Source organism: Talpa occidentalis, unplaced genomic scaffold (assembly GCF_014898055.3).
Source record: "Talpa occidentalis isolate TD23 unplaced genomic scaffold, MPIMG_talOcc4v2.1 talOcc4.4, whole genome shotgun sequence".
In the NCBI taxonomy this organism is placed as follows: Eukaryota; Metazoa; Chordata; class Mammalia; order Eulipotyphla; family Talpidae; genus Talpa; species Talpa occidentalis.
The window spans coordinates 65,210,460-65,216,986 of NW_023604295.1; the positions used below are offsets into that span (position 1 = coordinate 65,210,460).

Below are 6,527 nucleotides of genomic sequence, written 5' to 3' on the forward strand. Positions count from 1 at the left end.
ACACTGAACAAGCCTAAATATGTAAATAACAAACATATTTAAATAATTTTATTGCTTGGCCTATGTTAGTTGTTTTATTGATGTCATTTATGCTTTCAAACTCATTCTAATTCCTAACCTATTAAAAATCTGCAAGGAATTGGCACCTAAAATACCTAAAGAGAAGGTATCGCTGCATTGTTGAGAGATAGCATCTTCTCTGGAAAATGTGCATTTGTATTTTTGGGGGCAAGTATCGTAAAGTTTCTATTAAAAACTTCTTTTTTCCTTACATCCAGCTATTTAACAAATAAATATTGAATGCTTATTTTCTACTTAACCAAAGAGGAATAATGGTTACTTTTTTCAACGTAAATATCTAGCACCAGAGAAAACACACATACATAAAGGCCAGACATTGTAAATGATGTGCAACATTGTATAAATAAGTATCCTGAGACAGATTAGAAAAACTATTGACTTTTAAAATTTGAAAAGATCCTTCTATCTGGGAAAATCAGATTAAGACTCTTAAACCAAAACTTGAACATGAGGTCTAAGTAAAATTTCATGAGCAATGAGGAGCATTTAAGTTAAGAGAATGAAAATGCAAAGGCCCTTAAGTGGGAAAATGTGTGTATGAAAATAGAGCGATAAGGCTAGGTAAATAAGTTAGAGCTTGATCCCTAGAGGACCTTCAATAATAAGCTTTTGACTATAGATTTCATTTCAAATGAAATACAGTATAAGATTTTCAAACAAGAAAGTGGAGCACTGGGAATTGCTTTCAGGAACAGAATCACTGCTTCTAGAACAATTCTCACAATGCTTGAAAAATCAGATCTAGGATATAATACTCCATTAACTATGTGCCAAATACACTGGGTACAGGGGAGACAATGCTCATCTTCTCATGATGGATAGAGACAATAAATAGGCAAAGGTAAGTAACATTTTAAACAGGAGATTTGACTCAGTGTGCACATTTGTGATCACATAGATGAAAGTTCTGGGACCTCTTCTCCCTGGACTAGCAGGAAAGAGCAAAGCATCTGTATAGATCTAAACTGTGTGAAGCGCCTGGGCATACAGCTGACTGCAGAGCAACTAGCTTTTCAGCCCATACCAAAGGCCAAGGAGCAGGATAAAGAAGATTGATTGATTGATTGATTGATTTATACGGGTACCAAATTACTTTATTTGAAGGAATGGTACAAATGACAGTTATAAGTAGATGTTTTGGTACAACTTATAGAAAAGGTAAAGGTAACCCCAACATGTATGCACAGCCTTGGTGACCAGGAAAGTCACCCCCTGGCTATGAGAAGCCAGACTAAGGCTTAGCTTCGCTCTTGTCACTCTCTCCCAGGGTGTGCTCGTCAAAGAGATACTCGGCCATGCCAGATTCGGGGGCCCCCATCTTGCGCAAGTTGGTTCCATGGTCACCCAGTTCTTTGATGGATTTCACCTGCTCATCCAGGTAATGAGTCTCCAGGAAGTCACACAAATGGGGGTCGTTTTTGTCAGTAGCCAGTTTGTGCAGCTCCAGTAGTGACTGATTCACGCTGTTTTCCAAGTGTAAAGCGCACTCCAAACTCCATTGCATTCAGCCCGTTCTCCCAGTCATCGCGGTCGGGTTTCTTGATGTCCTGAAGGAAGATGCGGCCACCTCGTTGGTTCTGCAGCTTCATCATTTTCTCAGCATGTTCCCTCTCCTCATGAGATTGGTGAAGAAAATATTTGGCAAAATTCTTCAAAGCCACATCATCACGGTCAAAGTAGAAAGACATGGACAGGTAGATGAAGGAGGCATAGAGTTCCAGGTTGATCAGGCGGTTGATGGTGGCCTCCGAGTCCTGGTAGTAGTTCTGGCGCACCTGCGAGGGGGCCGGGGGCGGGGAGGGGGGGTTGCTGGGGGTTAGGGGGGAAGGGCCGAGCGCCGGGTTCCGTCCAAGCACTGTTGTAGCAGGAAACCGAAACGACTCTCCTCGATTGCTGTGGCAGGATAAAGAAGATTTAAACAAAGGTTGGTACTCAACCTTTGCATTTCCAGTTCATTCTTCAGAAAAGAATTGATTAAAGCGCAGCATTTCCCTTACTCTGCACTTAGATAACATCTGTATAGCTTTAGGTGAAAATAACTTAGGACCAGAAGTACCTATGTCAAGAATAATTACATTTTTAATGTCAATAACCCACTGTTCTTAGCTATATAAATTAAACTCCAACAATTTTCACAGAATAAAATGTGTTGGAGTGCTTCCCAGGTTTGACTCCTTACTTTCATTACCTAGTAAACTCTTTGTGTAACTTGTTGTGGCTTTTATTTCAATTAACACATTTTAAGTGGGAAAAAAAAAACAGATATGAAGCTCTTAGCTAAGTGTTTGACATGGAATCAACACATTGTTAATTAATAAAGTTCTACATTGGTCTACTAGAGTCCAAACAATCTCTTTCCATTCCTTAAAGTTATTTGTTTCATTGCTCAGCAAAGCAATTCTTTGAAATACTGTGTAATTGTGGCATATGAAAATAGAGAGCCATCTGTATATGCATGGCATCCAAATAAACATTTGGTTCTGATTTTTCTGTCAAAATAAGTGAAGGATCTTTTTGTCATCAAATAGAGGCAGTAGTCAGCTGATTTTACCATTTCCCCCAAGCCTTCCACAAAATTGTGAATCGGACATAATAGACATGGTATCGTCTGCTTTTCTCTGATAGGAAAGAGTGATTTCCGGGAAGTGGTGTCATTAGTGCAAGCTGAAGAAATTTTCAAACAACTATCAACAAATATTACCACTTTTTTTTCAAATATTTCATTTCCTTTGAAGCCTGTTGAGAGTTATCATCTGTCATTTGCAACATCTCATCTGTTTCCAAGTTGGACTACAATATGCTGAGAGGCAAAACTCCAGGATCAAGAAGCCACTACACTGCTCCTCAGTGAATAAAAGGCAGAGGAAACCTTACAATGTCCTCCTGTTGTTCTGGGCTGTTTCTGGGCAGATGTGACTGTGATTTTTACAGCAGGATATGGAAGGAAGTCTAATATAAAATGTGTGCTCTTTATAATGTTTTCTAGGGATTCAGGGGAAGCATTAGCTATGGTGAAGTGCTGTTTTTATTGAACTTCCTGTTATGTTTTGATTAAAAACCAAGTATAAACTCAATGAGCGAAAACATTTGAAACCATTTCCCACAGGTAGACTATTAGCTGTGACTTTAGAAGTATACATCAGGACAGGGGGAAAAAATAAAGATGAAGTAAGACTATCAAAACATCAGCATATTTGTGTTCCTAAACTTCAAGATGAGCAATTACCACATGAGATATACTAAAGCAGCAGCTCAAGGATCGAGATGCCCAGGAATCTGTACTTTTATAATCACCTCACAAAATCAGCAATCATCTCAAAGCCCAAATATAGAAAACTTTCAAAAATACTCTGAGTGCCAAGTATCTCCACAGGGCAAAAATATTTTAGGAAATTATAATAAAAACACAATGAACCTTACTTCAAAGTGGTAAGATTATGAATAACTGACATCTGGCATACCCTTTATATAACTCTGAACTTTATTCTATGATCATCTATCACCAGAAAATATACAAAAAATAATAAGAAAATGAGGTAGCGCTTGTCTTTTAAGACTGCCCATCTATGTCAATGCAGGTGTCTCTCTTTCCTTGTTTTCCTTTCCTCAATAAACTTGGACCCCAAAATAAAGTGAACCATTTATATATTTATTTATTTATTTTATATATTTTTACAGCATTTTTCAATTTTGCACAATGTATGCAATGTATGGCCATAATTCCTCCTCCCCTCTGAATAAGCCAGAAAGATAAAGAAAAAATACTGCATGGTCTCACTCATAGCAGGAATTTAGAAGACCTAAATAAGGGATCAGGAAAATGACTAATTACAATAAAGTAAAAATCAAAATCAACAAGCAACTATATATATTTTTATATAAATTATAAAATTGAAGAGTTTTAGTCAACACATAGACATTTATGCTGATAACATATTGATTATGTTAACATAAATAGAAAATTAAAAATTTTTATATATATTTTTGTCAATATAGGCTATGAATTATACTTTTATATTTCAAAATTTTGTTTAGTATTGAACACAATTAACTAAAGATGACAGAAGAGAATGTATGTATACTAGATAAAGAAGGAAAAATGATGGAGAGATGGGTAGACAGATGAGAAGGAACAACAGAAGGGGAAAAGGAATATTTTAATAAATTGAAGCAGGGGAACAATAGAAAGACAAAGAGTGCTTGATGGATGACCATTGATGGTCTAGTGATTCTGAAACAGAGAGTACTTTGAGTCTTTTATTTATACTTATATATATCCTATTTTATTTAAAATCAAGTTCCTCTAAGAGATGGAAGACTTAGTCTTCAGAAGCTATAGAATGTATGGGAGAGCAATAAACAGAAATACCATCATATAAGGATCTATTTGGTGCCGTTTAATATAACTACTTAGAATGGCAGAAAAGTGAAAACATGTGGAAAGGAAAGTTAGCTGCTTTCTAGAGCACCCACAACTGGTCTATCTGAGGTACAAACTTTTCATTGTGACAGTCCAACAAAGTATAACTTTCTGGTTTTGTTCATATTCTTTAGAGGTAGCTAAGATTCACTGTCTTATTCCTTTAAATTTTATCTACCATTAAGGAAATTGCTAAAATAATAAATGCAATAATTTTTTTTTTTTTTTTTAAAGATTTATTTATTTATTTATACAAGCACTGGGTACAGTCAGAACTGCGGGAGGGTGAGAGAATTCACCAGAGCCAGAGCCGGGAGCAGAGCAGGCAGAAGGACCGAAGTACACTGCTGAGGGGAGCAGCGGGCGGCAGGAGAGGTCTGCGCGCCATGTGGGACCCTCCTCCGGTGGCCGGGGAGCAGCCGGGGATCGAACTGGCACTGCAGAGGCTGCGAGCAGCTTCGCAACCCAGCGCTTAACCGCTGCGCCACCGGGGAGGCCCAATGCAATAATTTTTGTCATATTCAGCTCTACCACTCATGGAATTTCTAAACTTACAGAAGCACTTCATTTATTAGAGATGTAGATTCATCTCTAACTGGAAGGCTAGAAGATTCAGATAATTTTTGTGAATGTTTAGGGGACTAAGCCAATTGAAATGCTTCACCAGCACTTCAGGTGACTAGAAGATTACAGGTTGATAAACAATAAAGTAGATGATTCTTCCCTCTACTTTGCACTCACAAATTACATGCTTTTTCCTACTCTGTATGAAATTAGCTGTGCAGAGGAATGTAATAAATTCAACTTACACATTTCCACATGAAATCAGGAATAAAAAAGGATTTCTTATCCAATTTGCAATTACTCTGGAAAGTTTCAAAATACTTAGGAATGTACATAACTAAATTTCTTATCACCTTTAGTTCTACCATGTTGTTGAAGGAGGTAAAGCTAAGAGACCAACAAGCCAGGTCATCCAGAATAATAAGCTCACTAAACTCTCTGACTGAGCAAAGAGATTTGCAGATTAGGAAGTAGTCTCAGAAGGATCACATGTGTATCTAAAACACTTAGAGGATTAAATTTTCAAAGTTGCTTAGTCACAAAACTACTGACTATTTTCCAAATACGTGCTTTTCAGTCTCTTTGGTCATTGTGAAGTTAATTTTATGTGACAATATGAATGGGCTACAGGCTTCCCCAGTGGAACATTAAAAACAGAGTACAAGTCTCAATCGTAGCATAGAACCTGACAGTCAGAAGGAAATAAAAATGAGTAACTCAATGACAGACCAGTTTAAAAAAAAAAAAAAGAACAGATTCTATATAGGCAAGTGCACATGAGCTGAAGTGGAGTATTTATGGAGGCATGATGTAGAAACACACATCTGAAAAGATGTAAATCTATACCACTAAGTCAGATATAGTGTTTTATGATTATGTTATTGTACTAAAAAACACTATTAAAAGAGGGGAATGCTAAATGCAGACAATGAAACACAGAAGAGACACCATAAGGAGAAGTCAGTTGTAAATTCCACAATTGAGGCCTAATATATTTTCTGACAACAGGTCAAAGTAAAATTGTCATAGTAAAAAGTTTGCAAATGAAAGCGAATCGCAGAGCAGAAAGAACTCCTTCAGGTGCCCTGAAAGAAAGTCAAGCTTCCTGTTAAGTAGCCAGTTCCTAAGCCACATTAAAAAAGTAGGCAATTTAAAACCGCCAACTTAATCATCATACAACAAAGAGGTTTGCCCCAGAGCAGTTTTCTGTTGTAAATATCCTTATCCATTTGATGCTGTTCAAATCTACATGATTCAGGGCAGCCCTACTTCTGCGAATTGATGAGTCCTTAAATTTAGTAGGAAATGAACAACAAAGAAAGGAGTTACTCACTCACATCTACAAATTCAAGTATTTATTATGCAGTAGGAGCCGGGCTAAGCATACCAGAAGTGCTTCTGTAACAGGGTGGTCCCTACTTCATCTGCATATTTAATCCTCATAAAACCTTCATTTTACAGA

The 6,527-nt window shown here is 37.1% G+C and overlaps 1 pseudogene; it reads right to left on the bottom strand.

Moving 5' to 3' along the window:
- Positions 1 to 1,177: 1,177 nt before the first annotated feature.
- Positions 1,178 to 1,874, bottom strand: LOC119258149 (ferritin heavy chain-like; annotated as a pseudogene).
- Between the last annotated feature and the right edge of the window lie 4,653 nt (positions 1,875 to 6,527).